This window comes from Arachis ipaensis, chromosome B2 (genome assembly GCF_059453495.1).
Source record: "Arachis ipaensis isolate K30076 ecotype BB chromosome B2, ASM5945349v1, whole genome shotgun sequence".
Lineage (NCBI taxonomy): Eukaryota > Viridiplantae > Streptophyta > Magnoliopsida > Fabales > Fabaceae > Arachis > Arachis ipaensis.
The window spans coordinates 71,960,595-71,979,304 of NC_142437.1; the positions used below are offsets into that span (position 1 = coordinate 71,960,595).

General features: G+C 40.4%; 1 non-coding gene across 1 annotated transcript; it reads left to right on the plus strand.

Moving 5' to 3' along the window:
* The first annotated feature begins 4,358 nt into the window (after window positions 1-4,358).
* LOC148574355 (small nucleolar RNA R71) lies at window positions 4,359-4,462 on the plus strand. The gene has a single exon (XR_015906319.1). It is a non-coding gene; the product is annotated as a small nucleolar RNA R71 (small nucleolar RNA).
* The last annotated feature ends 14,248 nt before the right edge of the window (window positions 4,463-18,710 follow it).

Genomic DNA, 18,710 nt, shown 5'->3' on the forward strand with positions numbered 1-18,710 from the left:
CTGCTTCACTATATTATGTTATTTGTTTGCTAATCGACCCCAAGTAAATGAACGTAACTAATAACCCCGACCCTACTAAGAACTCCCCAGTTCTTACCCCTTCTCTCTCCCTTCCCCCTTCAGATGGAAGTAAGAGTACCTTACCATAGTTCGCTGATGACCGTTCGCAAGAAGAGGATTCTGCTCTAGATAGTCTTATGAGTCTAGGGTGAATATCGTTCTCTGATTATATGTAAATACTGTGAGACCAGCCAACGTTTGCACCCCTTCGTATGCGCACTTTAACCTAAATCCTGTGTACGAGATTTCTATTTTGTGGATACTTCATGAGGTACCAGAGAGACGTCCTGTGGAAATGTCTGATCGTGCAGAGGAGTAGCAGATGATGTTCTATCTTTTGATGACGTTCCACCTGACTTGAGTTGTGAAGACCTAGAACGTATTTTCCCTCGCTTTAGTAGGTTAGAGGGACTAGGTGAGTATAGAGTCTAGGCTAGCCTGGGTGCCAGCTTAGGGACTTCTTGAACAGGTCAGGGCCTGGGATGTTGTATGTATATATATGTATTTAGTTATTATCTAGCTATATCTAGGGGTGTTCTAACTAAAAGTCTATACTCTAATAAAGGCTGGATCACTGAATGTTGTTAACTACTTGAGATGTATTTATGTGTGGTTGTTTATAATTATTTTATCTGTTATTATTTGTGAATTAAATATGAATGATACTGTTTGTTAATCCAAATGTTTTAAAAAAAAAGTACCTCGTAAAATAACTACGCTTTTAACAACGAATCAGGCTCATATAATAAATAATAGATAATAGATAGGTAGACAAGTTGGTAGCGCTCAGTTTCTAGTATGATCATGACGTACCAGAAATTGGGTCGTTACATCTCCCATCTGAGTACCTCTCCCAGTCAGCGGCTATGACACAGATATCTGATTCTATCTCTGAGAGCTCATCCTTATTGGGGCTTCTACTTATCCTTGCCTGATAACTCACCTCATCAAAATGAGGTGATTTCAAGTGAAGAGCTCTTGTTATGGCACTTGGGCTGAAGTCCACCTCCCTTCCTCTCACATAGCTTTTGAAGGTTGGGGCTTTGGTCCTATCCTCTCTAACTGCATTTGCATAGAATTCTTTGATGAGGTTTCCATTGATCTTCCCCTCTGGATTGGTGAGCAATTGCCACCCCCTCTGTTCGATTTTTCTCCAAATCTGTGGTGATTCATTGGCATTGATTTGGAAGATTAACTCTGGCAATATCTTTCTGGCCCTTATCCGCTCAAATTCATGCTCATGAAAGGCAGTCTTGAATCTCTTGTCATCAAAAGGAGCACTCTCCATAGGTTCCTTCCTCTTTTGCCTCTTTGAGCTTGATGATGCCATGACTTGGGTTGTTGTTTGAGGGGGTTTGAGGCTTCGGATAGATGAAGAGTGGGTTGGTTAAAGCAATGTGTGATGAAGGGTTTAGTGTGCCAATAGAAGTATGGAGAGTGGGGATTTGAATGTGAGGAGTGAGCATGCACTAAAGTTCACTTATATAAGAAAATCATGAGTGAATGAAGGGTGTGGATTGCATGAATGTTTACTAGATGGACGGATGGGGTTGTGTATGAAGGAAAGACAAGGATCATCACTTAATGAGAGTGATTGGTTCGGTCTTCAAGGGTCTTCTTTCTCCAATGTTGCATGGCAGCGTTTCCCCATGCATTCCCTCTTGAGACATGTGTGTAGTGCTCTTCATTAAGTGGCGAAATCTCCCCTATTTAATTGTCCAATCAATCCCTTTTCATGCTTCTTTTCCTTTCCTATAAAAATTTGAAATAAGGAAATTAATATCATAAAAAAAATTTAAACTCTACGGCTAGAATAAAATGAAAGAAAGGATTTGATTGTTTATTTATGAATTCCAACTAACTAACTAACTATTGGTGGGTCCTTATATGCATTTTGGTGGCATCATGAGGTGACACCAAACTTAGTTTGGATCACTGTGATGGAGGTTTTGTGTTCAAAGCTCCCAAGACTAGCATGCATCTTGGTTTGCTTTGAACACCAAACTTGTCCCTCACTATATTTTGCATAAGAAGATTTTCACCAATTGTTTGTCAAGTTTGGATTGAAGCTCATAAAGATTGACTTATTCATTATCATCTGAAAGCATATAAAACATGGGTTGCCTCCCATGAAGCGTTTCTTTAGCGTCACTAGCTTGACGTTTTTCCTTCATCATGGTGGTTGGTAGTGCTTAAAGTCCTCCCCTCTTGCTGTGGACTTGTATCCATTGGTTGGATCAATGATCTCCACATGTTCCAGGGAAAGAACTCTGTTGATAGTGAAGACCTTAGGTAATTGAGATGGCACTGTAGGGAGATTAGGGGGAATATCTGGGAAGTAAGCTGAGACAACTCTATCCCCTGGAGAGAAGTCTTCCGTAGGGATCTTCTTGTTCCTCCATCTCCTTGGTACCTTCTTCTTTGTTTCTTTTGAGGTTGCCTTCCCCTTGGTGACCTCTTTTCTCCAAGGAGTTGTGATGCTGTCTTTACCTGCCTCTAGAGGTTTGGGTTCCTCCAACTTTTCCTTGAGCTGTGGCAATTGGTGTTTTCTTTGTTTGTCAGTTAAGGGGGTCTCAGAATGAGCTGGCTGTGCTTCAGTGCTTCTTTTTTCTTTCAGTGTCTCATTATCATCTGTGCTTAGTTCCTTGTCCTCTTGATCTGTTTCTTGTGAAAGTTTGAAGACATTAAAGCTAAGTCGTTCATCATGGATTCTCAATATTAGCTCCCCTTTTTCTACATCGATAAGTGCTCTGGCTGTAGCTAGGAATGGTCTTCCCAATATGATTGGGTGAGTGTGACTTTCTTCCATGTCCAGAATGACAAAGTCTGTTGGGAGAAAGTACTTCCCAACCTTTAGCAACACATTTTCCACCACTCCTATTGCTTGCTTTTGAGTTTTATCAGCCAGTCTGATAATGACATCTGTGGGCATTATCTCATTGATCTGCAGCCTCTTCACCAGGGATAAGGGCAGTAAGTTGATGCTGGCCCCCAAATCACATAGTGCTCTGTCAAACATATTTTCACCTATGGCACAAGGGATATGAAAACTTCTTGGGTCTCTTCTTTTTGTAGGCAACTCAGGTTGAATAAGGGCACTACATTCCTTGTTCATCACTATAGTCTGCCCTCCCTTGAGTGAGCTTTTCCTGGGAAGAAGTTCCTTCATATACTTGATGAATGCAGGCATTTGTTGAATTGCCTTGATGAATGGTATGTTCACATGCAGATATGCAAACAAGTCTAGGAACCTTGAGTATATTCTCTTTCCCACAGCACCATTGAGCAGTTGAGGAAAGGGTGCATAGAGCTTCAGCAACTCTTGTTGTGACATTTCTGGTTCTTTGTGATCTCTATCCTCCTCCTTTATTGAGTTATCTTCAGGTTATTCGAGAAGTTTGCCTTGCTTGTCTTCAGTCTCTTGATCACTTGTAGTGACCATTTTGCAATCTTCCCAGCTTACTTTCTTTGCTTCTCCTTTGGAGTTTTTCTCCGTGTCACTTGGGAAGCTATCAGTAGGTTTGGGAATCTTCTCAGCTAAATATCCCACCTGGAATTCCAGCTTCCTAATGGTCTCTCCCTGGTTCTTAATATTGGCTGGCACCTCCTCTTTGAACACCTTATTTTCTTGAATCTCTTGGCATATTCCTTCAAGTAAGGCTTCAATCTTAGAGAGCTTGTCATCAATTGATGATTGATTCGGAGCAGATGTGCTGTTTTGGTTTTGATAAGTATGTGGAGAAGTGTTGTTGTGGGGGTGTTGAGATGTCCTCTGGGTGAATTGCTGGTGAGCTGCATTGTTGTTGGAGTTGTAACGTCTCTGGTCTTGGTTTTGATCTTGCTCACTTCCCCACCCAAAGTTTGGGTGGTTTTTCCATCCAGGGTTGTAAGTCTTGGAGTATGGATCATAGTTTTTCCTTGGTGAATTCCCAATGTAGTTGGCTTGCTCCTGACTCCCCTCTGCTTCTTCATTCACTCCTTCTTGGATTGTTGATGAAGATGAGATTTCTGCTACTTGGTTCCTCTCCATCTTCTTGGTGAGGTCAGCTAGCTGCTGGGTAATGAGCTTGTTTTGGGCCAACAGAGCATCTACATTGTTTAGCTCCATCACTCCTCTTGTGTTCCCTCTTTCGGAAGCATAGAAGTAGTCGTTTTCTGCTACTGTTTCAATAACATCTATGGCTTCCTCAATGGTCTTCTTCTTGTTCAAAGATCCTCCAGATGAATGGTCTACGGCCTTCTTTAACTCATAAGAGAGCCCTTCATAGAAAATGTGCAGCTGCACCCATTCGTTGAACATGTCAGGTGGACACCTCCTTGTTAAGTCCTTGAACCTCTCCCATGCTTCATACAGAGTCTCACCATCTTGTTGCCTGAAAGTTTGGACCTCAGCTCTCAGTCTATTGATTCGTTGAAGAGGGTAAAATCTTGCTAAGAATTTGTTCACCACATCCTCCCAAGTTGTCAAACTCTCCCTTGGGAAAGATTCCAGCCACTTGGCTGCCTTGTCCCTAAGTGAGAAAGGAAATAAGAGCAGTCTATAGGCGTCAGGATGAACACCATTAGATTTCACTGTGTCACATATTCTCAGGAAGGTGGTCAAATGTTGATTGGGGTCTTCTTGAACACCTCCTCCAAACGAACAGTTGTTCTGAACAAGGGTGATGAGCTATGGTTTAAGTTCAAAGTTGTTGGCATGGATTGTTGGATTTTGGATGCTACTTCCACAATTGCCTGGGTTTGGATTGATGTAAGAGCCCAAAACTCTTCTATCCTCCCCAGCATGATTTGCTCCACCTCCTCTGCCATGGTTGTGAGTCTCTTTTTCATGATGATTTTCCATGTTTTCTTCCATGTTAGGTTCAAAGTATTCCTCAAAGTGTTCCTCCTCTTCTTCAGCACCAACTACATGTTTTTCTTTTGCCTCCCTCCTTAGTCTAAGGAAGGTTCTCTCAGGTTCAGAATCGAAGGAAGTTGAAGCCCCGCTTCTTCTCCCTGTCATACAACCAACAAGTACAAGCAAAGAAAATAGGTGCAGACAGTATTTGTGTTAGAATTACTGTTAGTTGTGGGTGATGCAATATATCAAACAGTTAGTGGGTTAGCAAACAGAATTGAAAATAACAAAGAAAGACCAAAGAGTAGAGGGGGAAGGGAAGAAGTTTAACTAAAACAAAAAGTAAATCACTCAAACAGAAAATGAAATTCACAAAATAAAAATGCTCAATCTAGTGATCTTCCAATTTAATAATTGTTGATGCACAATCAATCTCCGACAACGGCGCCATAAACTTGATGCACGGAAAACTTGTCTATCAACAAATCTCCCTTCGGCAAGTGTACCGAATTTGTCGTCAAGTAAAAACTCACAATAGAGTGAGGTCGAATCCCATAGGGATTGATTGATCAAACAACTTTAATTAGAAGAATGTTCTAGTTGAGCGAATCTAGAATTTGGGTTGAGAGTTGCAGAAAATAAAATGGCGGAAATGTAAATAACAGAAAAGTAAATGCTAGAATTAAAGGACTGGAAGTAAATGACTGAAAATAAATTGCAGAATTGTAAATGGGAATGGGGGATTTGCTCATAAAAGTAAATGACAGAAATTAAAGAGAATGGGTAAGATCAGAGATGGGGAGTTCATTGGGCTTAGGAGATGTTGCAATTCTCCGGATCAAGTTCATTTTCATCTCTTCCTCAATCAATGCACTCATTGATCTCCTTGGCAATCTTAAGTGATTGAATTACAATTTCTTGCAATTCAATCTCTCAAATCTTGATTAATAGCCAATTCCTTGGTCAATTGCTCATGAGAAGAGATGAAGTATGGTCACTGATTATACCACATGCATTTCCCAAATCAAGTATTGAGAGGGTTATAGTCACATACCCATCCAAACCCAATTTGGTCCAGCATGAGAAAGCATTTCTAGCTTGATCTCTTCATTCCTCTTTCAAGGTTCAAAAGAGATCCAAGTTTGAGTAGCTTCTCTTCCAAGATAACTACTCAATTGGATGAAGATCGAAAGCTTTCAAGTAAAATCAAGAGGAAAGATAGAAGAAGAATAATGAAAATTAGTATTGATCCTTCAAATTACAACAGAGCTCCCTAACCCAATGAATGGGGTTTAGTTGTTCATAGCTCTTGAAAATGAAAACAAAGATGGAGAATACATCATAAAACTAGAAATTGCAAAGAAAGTAAAATACAGAGAGTAGTTCTCTTTTTCCGAGCCTCCAGAACTTCTTTTTCAATTTAAAGCTACTCCTATATATACTACTCTTCTCAGCTTCTAGTGTGATTCTTCAAGTCTTGGGCCTTTGGATCTTGAGTTTGAAGCAGTTCCTTTCTTTATTTGGGCTTGGCTTTACTTGCAGAGAGAAAGTGCGAAGTGGGCAGAGACTTTAGTTCAAGACGTTAGGGGTGTTAATATTTAGTGAGAATATAAGTTCGAGAATGTTAGTGACACTTAACATTGTCACTAACGTTCCAATGCACCCGTTTGCCTCACGTTAAAACCCACGTTAACTAGGTTAACGTGGCTATTAACGTTGCCTTGTTAAGCTTCGAGAACGTTAGTGACACTCAACATTGTCACTAACGTTCCAGTGTGCCCCTTCTTGCTTCACGTTAAAGCCCACGTTAACTAGGTTAACGTGGCTTCTAACGTGGCCCTTGCCATCCTTCGAGAACGTTAGTGACATTCAACATTGTCACTAACGTTCCAATGTGCCCCTAGGTCTCACGTTAGAGTCCACGTTAACTAGGTTAACGTGGCTTCTAACGTGGCCATCTTTTGCCATCCCAACGTTAGTGACAATGTTGAGTGTCACTAACGTTGGCTCATCCTTCATTCCTCATCGTTAGCTTCCACGTTAACCAAGTTAACGTGGAAGTTAACGTGACTCTTGGGGGTTGTGTGGTTGCTTCAACGTTAGTGACAATGTTGAGTGTCACTAACGTTGTCGACAACTCTTCATCCCTTACGTTAGTTCCCACGTTAACCAAGTTAACGTGGGAGTTAACGTGGTACTTTGCACCATAGGCCAATGTTAGTGACAATGTTGAGTGTCACTAACGTTGGCTTCTCTTCCCCCCTTAACGTTAGAGGCCACGTTAACTAGGTTATCGTGGCTTCTAACGTGGCCACTTATGAGTAATTGCCAACGTTAGTGACAATGTTAAGTGTCACTAACGTTGGCTCAACTTCTCTTCTCCACGTTAGAGTTCACGTTAACTTAGTTAACGTGACTCTCTAACGTGGGCATTGATGGCTTTTTGAGAGTGTTATTGGCAATCACTTTTCTCATTAACCTTGCAAGTTACCTCCCCTTTTCTTGCTTCCTTTTGGTCCTGAAATCAAGCAATAAAGTGCATCAAAGCTCTAGTCCAAGTCATGAGTAATGCAACATAATATTTGTCACTAAACTTATGCAAAATCCTCATGAAATTATGTAAAATGCACAATGTATGCTTGAATCAAGGCATAAGTGAATATCTACCCAAAACTAGCTTATTTCCTAAAGAAATGCATGAAAATAACCTAAAAACAATAAAGAAAAGGTCAGTGAAACTGGCCAAGATACCCTGGTATCACCCACGGAGATTGTCAGCTTGAAGCAAGCTATGGTCACCTTGTAAATCTCAGTCAGGCGGATTCAGATGGTTATAGAGAATTGATAATTAAAACATAATTAAAATATAAACTAGGATAGAGATACTTATGTAATTAATTGGTGAGAATTTCAGATAAGCGTATAGAGATGCTTTCGTTCTTCCTGAACCTCTGCTTTCCTGCTATCTTCATCCCATCATTCCTACTCCCTTCCATGGCAAGCTTATGCAGGGCATCACCGTTGTCAATGGCTACATCCCGTCTTCTCAGTAAAAATGGTCCAAAATGCGCTGTCACCGCACGGCTATTCATTTGTCGATTCTTGATCATACTAGAATAGGATTCAGTCATCCTTTTGCGTATGTCACTACGCCCAGCACTCGCGAGTTTGAAGCTCGTCACAGCCATCCCTTCCCAGATCCTACTCGGAATACCACAGACAAGGTTTAGACTTTCCGGATCTCAAGAATGGCCGCCAATAATTCTAGCTATACCACGAAGACTCTGATCTCATGGAATGGAAGGCTCGGTTGTCAGGCGAGGCAACCATGCATCATGAACCAGAAGGCTAATAGATATGCACTTAAGCGATTGCAAGTAGAACGGAGGTGGTTGTCAGGCACGTGTTCATGGGTGAGAATGGTGATAAGAAATAGGCTTGAGTTGAATAGAGAAACAATAGTACTTTGCATTAATTCATGAGGAACAGCAGAGCTCCACACCTTAATCTATGGTGTGTAGAAACTCTACCGTTGAAAATACATAAGAACAAGGTCCAGGCATGGCCGAATGGCCAGCCTCCCCAAATGGCATATACATTCGAAATTCAGGGAAAAAGGACCCCCAGTACAATAGTAAAGATTTCTATTTATGCTAAACTAGTTACTAGGGTTACAGAAATAGGTAAATTATGCAGAAATCCACTTCCGGGACCCACTTGGTGTGTGCTTGGGCTGAGCATTGAAGCTTTCACGTGGAGAGGTCTTTCTTGGAGTTAAACGCCAGTTTATAACTTGATGCAAGGAAACTTGTCTCTCAACAAATTTCCTTCGCCAAGTATACCGAATTGTCGTCAAGTAAAAACTCACAGTAGAGTGAGGTCGAATCCCACAGGGATTGATTGGTCAAGCAACTTTAATTGGAAGAATGTTCTAGTTGAGCTAAGCAGAAAGTGAATTAACAATTGCAGGAAATTAAATGGCGGGAAAGTAAATAGCAGAAAATAAATGACGGGAAGTAAATTGCAGAATCTTAAATGGGGAAGGGAAGTTTAGCATGAAAGTAAATGGGATAAAGTAAAGAGAATGGGTAAGATCAGAAATGGGGAATTCATTGGCCTTAGGAGATGTTGCATTCTCCGGATCAAGTTCATTTTTATCTCTTCCTCAATCAATGCATTCATTGATCTTCTTGGCAATCTTAAGTGATTGAATTCCAATTCCTTGGTAATTCAATCTCTCAAATCAGATCAATAGCCAATTCCTTGGTTTAGTTGCTCATGAAAAGAGATGAAGTGTGTTCACTGATTATACTACATGTATTTCCAAATCAAAGTATTAGGAGAATTATATGTCACCATATCCGCCCAAACCCCAATTTGGTCCAACATGAGAAAGCATTTCTAGCATAATCTCTTCATTCCTTTTCCAAGGTTCAGAAGAGATCCAAGTATGAATAGCTTCTTTTCCAAGATAACTACTCAATTGGATGAAGATTGAAAGCTTTCTAGTAAAATCAAGAGAAAAAAAGAAGAAGAATAATGAAAACTATTATTGATCCATCAAATTACAACAGAGCTCCCTAACCCAATGAAAGGGGTTTAGTTGTTCATAGCTCTGGGAATGGAAAGCAAAGATGGAGAGTACATTTTGAAAGTTAAACTAGAAGTGCAGAGAAAGTAAAATACATAGAGTAATCCTAATAATGCCAAAAGCTCTCTACTCTAGTTCAAAGCTACTCCTATATATACTACTCTTCTGATCTTCTAGTTGATTCTTCAAGTCTTGGATGTGGGCCTTTGGATCTTGAGTTGAAGTAGTTATCTTCTTCAGTGGGCTCAGCTTTACTTGCAGAGAAAGTGTGAAGTAGGCAGGGACTTTAGCTTAGGGCGTTAGTGGTGTTAACATTAAGTGAAAATGTGGGGTTGAGAACGTTAGTGACAATCACCTTTTTCACTAACGTTCCTAACCCAAAGTGGTCCACGTTAACTTCAACGTTAGTGGCACTAACGTGACCACTAACGTTGACCCTTGGCCCTTCGCAAACGTTACTGGGGTTTACCTTTTTTCAATAACGTTGAGAGTACCCCTTTCTCCCTACGTTAGAGTTCACGTTAGAATAGTTAACGTGGCCTTTAACGTAGGCTTGCCAAATCTTCGAGAGCGTTAGTGACACTTACCTTTGTCACTAATGCTTCAGAACACCCCTACTTCCCTCATTAAAGTTCACGTTAACTAGGTTAACGTGACTTCTAATGTGGTATTGATAGCCATCTCCAACGTTAGTGACAAAGGTGAGTGTCACTAACGTTGGCTCATCATCCCTCTTTTCCACGTTAGCTTCCACGTTAATGTAATTAACGTGGCAACTAACGTGGCTCATAGTGGCTCAATCCAACATTAGTGACAAAGGTGAGTGTCACTAACGTTGGTGATTCTTGCTCCCTCCACGTTAGAGTCCATGTTAACTAGGTTAACTTGGCTTTTAACGTAGCCAATATGGGCTTTGTCCAACGTTAGTGACAAAGGTGAGTGTCACTAATGTTGGCATCATCTCTTCTTCTTCCATGTTAGAGCTCACATTAACTAAGTTAACGTGGCTCTTAACGTGGCTAATTGCCCCTTTTGGAACGTTAGTGGAACTTACCTTTACCACTAACGTTGGAGTTCTACTTCTCTTCCACGTTAGCTTCCACGTTAACATAGTTAACGCGGCAACTAACGTGGGCTATGATGGCTCACGAAGGCGTTATTGGCAATCACTTTTCTCATTAACGTTGCAAGCTAGCCTTCATTCCACGTTAGTGGTCACGTTAGCTAGACTAACATGGCTACTAACGTGGTTCTTCCTTGCTTCCTTTATCCTGAAATCAAGCAATAAAGTGCGTCAAAGCTCTGATCCAAGTTATGAGACATGCATCATTCAATTTGTCCTTTAATTCATGCATAATTCTCATGAAATCATGTAAAATTTACAATGTTTGCTTGAATCAAGATGTAAGTGATTATCTACCCAAAACTTGCTTATTTCCTAAGAAAATACATGAAACTACCTTAAAACCATAAAGAAAAGGTCAGTGAAACTGGCCAAAATGCCCTGGCATCACAACACCAAACTTAAAGCTTGCTTGTCCCTAAGCAAGTATTGGAACAAGAGAATGATGAATGAAATGACAAGAGGAATGAATCGTTATTGTGGAAGTCATGTTCTTAGTTTTATGGGGTTTCATGCATAGCAACTTAGGTTCATTCCTTTACTGGCTTTCAGACCTTTATCATGCCTTGGAATACTCACTTGATTACACCCTTTAAGACTTTTATTTATTGATCCCTTTGTCTTTCCAAGGTTTATTTCATCCTTAGGCTAAGTGTTCTGTGAGGGGGCGACTCTTTAAGATAAGCTTTAGCTAACACTTCCGAACCAGTTGGTTCAAGGTGCTAGGTGTTGAAACACCCCTAAGGACTTACTCCCTCAAGTCTCTCTCCCCCATACATGCACACCACAGGCACATGGTTTGTTATTTTCTTTCCTTGAGGTCTTGGTGTCCAGCACCTCTTTGGGTTACTAAATATTCTGTAGCAAGGTTGCTCTTGATAGTGGATTTTCAGTTGATAATCCCGGGTTAGTTAACCCAAGTTACCAAGTGATGAAGCACTCCTAAGAATTTATTCATCCAAGCAGATCCTTGGTACAAGAGCACCACAGACACATCCCTCAAGATTCAAGCCCTTGGTGCCTAGCCTTATTCTTTATTAACTTTTCTTTCTTTTTCAACTCTTATTGTTCTTTTCCTTTTTCTTATTAGGATCTTATTATTTAGCTAGTCTCATGGGGTGTGTTTCAAGCATACGATTAAAGACAGATAGTTGCCTTCCCACCTTGTTGGTGAACCAACTTAGCTAAGTGATTACTACACCACAAATTTAAGGACCTACTCCCCAACTTGAACATCACTCTGGTCTTTCATAACATCTTTTTTTATTGGACTTAAAAGGACAAGCATACAATAAGCAAGATGAAAATAAAAACAGGCAACTTGACTAGCAAGCATAGACTTAAGCAAAAACAAACATCAAATTCTAGTGCATTAAGCTTAAAGAGTGACTATTAATCAAGGGCACATTCAGACTTCCAAATTGATTATTTCCAAGCATATGGAATCAAGTAACAATACAACCTTTTGGTGATGCCTTCCAGCTACCCATTTGTTGTCATCCTCCATAGCTTCTGCATCTTTCCTCGCTTCCTTGGATGATGGTGCACTGTTTTTCCAAAAGATTGATTAAATCCCTACAAAGTTATTGGAAGTTGCTTGTCCCCAAAGCACTTGAGAGATAGTTAGTATGCATGTATGCTTGTGCATTTCGGAACTTAACTTGGTGTGTGAACACCAAACTTAGTTCCTTGCCTAATACAGCAGGTTGAATGCATGCAGAAAATCTCATGTGTTGTTATCAGCAAGACAACTAGAAACTAACTACTGTTAAGTGGTTCTCCTGATTGGTTGGATCTAGCAATTTGCCCTTGAAGGAGTGTAGTGTGATTCTAATTGAAATCTTTGGTGGAACACTAAACTTAGAATTACACACTCACTCATGTATTATTTTGGTGTGTAACACCAAACTTAGCTCCTCACAATATGGGGGAAACTACTTGTGATTTTTATTAAAAATGAAAATGAAAAGAGAACTACCTTAGGATGGGTTGCCTCCCAACGAAGCGCTCTTTTAGCGTCGCTAGCTCGACGATTCCTCCATCACTTGAGGTGATACTTCACTTTGGGGTTTTCCCCCATGTTGCCTATATAGTGTTTGAGCCTCTATTCGTTAACGGTGAACTTCCTCTTTGAACTTTCCTCCATGATATCTATGTGCCCATACGGCGAGACCTTTGTGACAAGAAAGGGTCCTGACCACCATGATTTGAGTTTCCCAGGGAAGAGTCTTAATTTGGAATTGTAGAGGAGCACTTGCTGTCCTTCTTCGAAGCTTCTGGGTGTTAAATGGAGGTCATGCCTTCTCTTTGCCTTTTCTTTATAAATCTTGGAATTTTCATAGGCTTGAGATTTGAACTCCTCCATTTCTTGTAGCTGCAAGACCCTCTTTTCACCAGCAGCAGTGCTATCAAAATTTAGCAGCTTGAGGGCCCAGAGAGCTTTGTGTTCCAGCTCCAATGGTAGATGACAAGCTGGTGGACGAAATTGTGATTACACTTTGATTATGTAAAATTCATTGCTCTTTCTTTCCCTGGCAATGGCGCCAAAAACATGATACCAATACCATGGTTCACAACTTCGCACAACTAACCAGCAAGTGCACTGGGTCGTCCAAGTAATACCTTACATGAGTAAGGGTCGAATCCCACGGAGATTGTTGGTATGAAGCAAGCTATTGTCACCTTGTAAATCTCAGTCAGGCGGATATAAAATAGTTATGTAGTTTTCGAAATGTAGTAATAGAAGAAGGATAGAAATACTTATGTAAATCATTGGTGAGAATTTCAGATAAGCGTATGGAGATGCAATCGTTCCTCTGAACCTCTGCTTTCCTGCTGTCTTCATCCAATCAGTCTTACTCCTTTCTATGGCTGGCTTTATGCAAGGGCATCACCGTTGTCAGTGGCTACATCTCCTCCTCTTGTGAAAAAGGTCCAAGATTCCCTGTCATGGCACGGCTAATCATCTGAGGTTCCCGATCATGCTGGAATAGGATTCACCCTCCTTTTGCGTCTGTCACTACGCCCAGCACTCGCGAGTTTGAAGCTCGTCACAGTCATTCAATAATTGAATCCTACTCGGAATACCACAGACAAGGTTTAGACTTTCCGGATTCTCTTGAATGCCGCCATCATTCTAGCTTACACCACGAAGATTCTGATTAAGAGATCTAAGAGATACTCATTCAATCTAAGGTAGAACGGACATGGTTGTCAGGCACAAGTTCATAGGGAATGATAATGATTGTCACGTTCATCACATTCAGGTTGAAGTACGAATGAATATCTTAGAAGCGAAATAAGATGAATTGAATAGAAAACAGTAGTACTTTGCATTAATCTTTGAGGAACAGCAGAGCTCCACACCTTAATCTATGGAGTGCAGAAACTCTACCGTTTGAAAATACATAAGTGAATAGAGGGTAAGCATGGCCGAGTGACCAGCCTCCCATGGAGGTCTAGAGATCTAAAAATGATCAAAAGATGTCTAATACAATAGTAAAAAGTCCTATTTATAATAAACTAGCTACTAGGGTTTACAGAAGTAAGTAATTGTTGCATAAATCCACTTCCGGGGCCCACTTGGTGTGTGCTTGGGCTGAGCTTGAATTTCACACGTGTAGAGGTCCTTCTTGGAGTTGAACGCCAGCTTTTGTGCCAGTTTGGGCATTGAACTCCACTTTGCAATGTGTTTCTGGCGCTGGACGCCAGAATTGGGCAGAGAGCTGGCGTTGAACGCCAGTTTGCGTCATCTAAACTTGGGCAAAGTATGTACTATTATACATTGCTGGAAAGCCCTGGATGTCTACTTTCCAACGCAATTAGAAGCGCGCCATTTTGAGTTCTGTAGCTCCAGAAAATCCATTTTGTGTGCAGGGAGGTCAGAATCCAACAGCATCAGCAGTCCTTCTTCAACCTCTGAATCTGATTTTTGCTCAAGTCCCTCAATTTCAGTCAGAAAATACCTGAAATCACAGAAAAACACACAAACTCATAGTAAAGTCCAAAAATGTGAATTTAACATAAAAACTAATGAAAACATCCCTAAAAGTAACTAGATCTTACTAAAAACATACTAAAAACAATGTCAAAAAGCGTATAAATTATCCGCTCTTCACAATACCAAACTTAAATTGTTGCTTGTCCCCAAGCAACTGAAAATCAAATAGGATAAAAAGAAGAGAATATACTATAAATTCCAAACTATCAATGAAACATAGCTCCAATCAAGTGAGCGGGACTTATAGCTTTTTGCCTCTTGAATAGTTTTGGCATCTCACTTTATCCATGGAGGTTCAGAATGATTGGCATCTATAGGAACTCAGAGTTCAGATAGTGTTATTGACTCTCCTAGTTCAGTATGATGATTCTTGAACACAGCTTCTTTATGTGTCTTGGCCGTGGCCCTAAGCACTTTGTTTTCCAGTATTACCACCGGATACATAAATGCCACAGACACATAATTGGGTGAACCTTTTCAGATTGTGACTCAGCTTTGCTAAAGTCCCCAATTAGAGGTGTCCAGGGTTCTTAAGCACACTCTTTTTTTGCTTTGGACCTTGACTTTAACCGCTCAGTCTCAAGTTTTCACTTGACACCTACACGCCACAAGCACATGGTTAGGGACAGCTTGGTTTAGCCGCTTAGGCCAGGATTTTATTCCTTTAGGCCCTCCTATCCACTGATGCTCAAAGCCTTGGGATCCTTTTTATTTACCCTTGCCTTTTGGTTTTAAGGGTTATTGGCTTTTTGCTCTTGCCTCTTGGTTTTAAGAGCTTTTGGCTTTTTCTGCTTGCTTTTTTCTTTTTCTTTCTATTTTTTTTTCGCCTTTTTTTTTCTGCAAGCTTTGTTCTTTGCTGCTTTTTCTTGCTTCAAGAATCATTTTTTTATGATTTTTCAGATTATCAAATAACATGTTTCCTAGTCATCATTCTTTCAAGAGCCAACATATTTAACATTCTTAAACAACAACTTCAAAAGACATATGCACTGTTCAAGCATACATTCAGAAAACAAAAAGCATTGTTGGTGCACAAAATTGTTACTCTCTTACAATTTTGCACACATGACCAGCAAGTGCACTGGGTCGTCCAAGTAATACCTTACGTGAGTAAGGGTCGAATCCCACGGAGATTGTTGGTTTGAAGCAATCTATGGTTATCTTGTAAATCTTAGTCAGGAAGTCAATTATGTTTATCAATTGAATTGTGAGTAACCAGTAGAGCATAAATTAAAAGTTACTTGTTGTGCAGTAATGGAGAATATGTTGGAGTTTTGGAGATGTTTTGTCTTCTGAATCTCTGCTTTCCTCTGTCTTCTTGTTCACGCACGCACGTCCCCCTATGGCAAGCTGTGTGTTGGTGGATCACCGTTGTCAATGGCTACCTTCCATCCTTCCAGTGAAAACTACGCTCACGTGCTCTGTCACAGCACGGCTAATCACCGGTTGGTTCTCGATCCGGTTGGAATAGGATCTACTATCCTTTTGCATCTGTCACTAACGCCCAGCCTTCAGGAGTTTGAAGCTCGTCACAGTCATTCAATCCTTGAATCCTACTCGGAATACCACAGACAAGGTTTAGACTTTCCGGATTCTCATGAATGCTGCCATCAGTTCTAGCTTATACCACGGAGATTCTGATTAAAGAATCTAAGAGATACTCATTCAATCGGATATAGAACGGAGGTGGTTGTCAGGCACACGTTCATTGGTTGAGGAAGGTGATGAATGTCACAGATCATCACCTTCATCACAGTTAATCGCGAATGAACATCTTAGATAGAAACAAGCGTGTTTGAATGGAAAACAGAAATACTTGCATTAATTCATCGAGACACAGCAGAGCTCCTCACCCCCAACAATGGGGTTTAGAGACTCATGCCGTCAGAGAATACAAAGTTTAGATCTGAAATGTCATGAGATACAAAATAAGTCTCTAAAAGTTGTTTAAATACTAAACTAGTAGCCTAGGGTTACAAAATATGAGTGGACTATGATGGATGATGCAGAGGTCCACTTCTGGGGCCCACTTGGTGTGTGCTGGGGCTGAGATTTAAGTGAGTCACGTGCAGAGGCCATTTGTGGAGTTGAACGCCAGTTTTTATGCCAATTTGGGCGTTCAACTCCAGTTTTTGATCCTTTTCTGGCACTGGACGCCAGAATTGGGCAGAGAACTGGCGTTGAATGCCAGTTTACGTCGTCTATCCTTGTGCAAAGTATGGACTATTATATATTGCTGGAAAGCCCTGGATGTCTACTTTCCAACTCAATTGGAAGCATGCCATTTCGAGTTCTGTAGCTCCAGAAAATTCACTTTGAGTGCAGGGAGGTCAGAATCCAACAGCATCAGAAGTCCTTTTTCAGCCTGAATCAGATTTTTGCTCAGCTCCTTCAATTTCAGCCAGAAAAATACCTGAAATTACAGAAAAACACACAACTCATAGTAAAGTCCAGAAATATGAATTTTTCCTAAAAACTACTAGAAATAGACTAAAAACTAACTAAAACATACTCTAAACTATATGAAATTATCCCCAAAAAGCGTATAAAATATCCGCTCATCACAACACCAAACTTAAACTGTTGCTTGTCCTCAAGCAACTAGACAAATAAAATAGAAGACTAATAGGTAGAGAAGCAATAATATCTCAGAGTTTTTGATTGAAGCTCAGATTTTAATTAGATGAGCGGGACTTAGTAGCTTTTTGCTTCTGAACAGTTTTGGCATCTCACTTTATCCATTGAAGCTCAGAGTGATTGGCATCTATAGGAACTCAGAATTCAGATAGTGTTATTGATTCTCTTAGTTCAGTGTGATGATTCTTGAACACAGCTTCTTTATGAGTCTTGGCCGTGGCCCTAAGCACTTTGTTTTCCAGTATTACTATCGGATACATAAATGCCACAGACACATAATTGGGTGAACCTTTTAGATTGTGACTCAGCTTTGCTAAAGTCCCCAATTAGAGGTGTCCAGAGTTCTTAAGCACACTCTTCTTTTTGCTTTGGACCTTGACTTTAACCGCTCAGTCTCAAGTTTTCACTTGACACCTTCACGCCACAAGCACATGGTTAGGGACAGCTTGATTTAGCCGCTTAGGCCAGGATTTTATTCCTTTTTGGCCCTCCTATCCACTGATGCTCAAAGCCTTGGGATCCTTTTTATTACCCTTGCCTTTTGGTTTTAAGGGCTTTGGCTTTTTGCTCTTGCCTTTTGGTTTTAAGAGCTTTGGCTTTTTCTGCTTGCTTTCTCTTTTTTTTCTTTCTCTCTTTTTTTTTTTTTTTTTCTGCAAGCTTTGTTCTTTGCTGCTTTTTCTTGCTTCAAGAATCATTTTTATGATTTTTCAGATTCTCAATAACATATCTCATGTTCATCATTCTTTCAAGAGCCAACATATTTAACAGTCTTAAACAACAAATTCAAAAGATATATGCACTGTTCAAGCATTCATTCAGAAGACAGAAAGCATTGCCACCATATTTAACTAATTAGAATTTCTCTTATTAAAACTCGAAATTTTATTGCTTCTTATTCAAAAGATCTACTACTTTATTCATGTTTGCTGATGATGAGAAAAATAAACTATAGCTTAATTGGAGATAAAATCAAAATAGATACTAATTACTACTATATGGCTCCTAAGGTAAAATTAAAATAAGAACAGTTATCACAGAGTTAAGGCTAAGATTAGAACTCAACAACCTTGAGGTTTGGGAAGTGGATGTTCCTCTAATCTGTGAGGTGCTTGGTCCTTCAAGAGAGAATTTCTGGCGCTTCAGTTCCTTTAAATCACGCCCTTGCTCCTCTTGGAGTGGGTTGTTTTCCTTTAGGGGCCATGATCTTAGTGATCACGGATAAGCACACCAAACTTAGAGCTTTGCTTGTCCTCAAGCAAAAGAAAAAGAAGGAGATGGGTAGAAGGAGAGCTCCTCCCCACCATCCTGGCGTTTGAACGCCCAAACACTGCCTGTTTTGGGCGTTCAACGCCCAAATGCTGCTCTCCTGGGCGTCCAACGCCCAGTTGTTGCCCTTTTCTGGCGTTGAACGCCAGATAGTTATCCTTACTGGCGTTCAGCGCCCACTGGATGCCCATTTTGG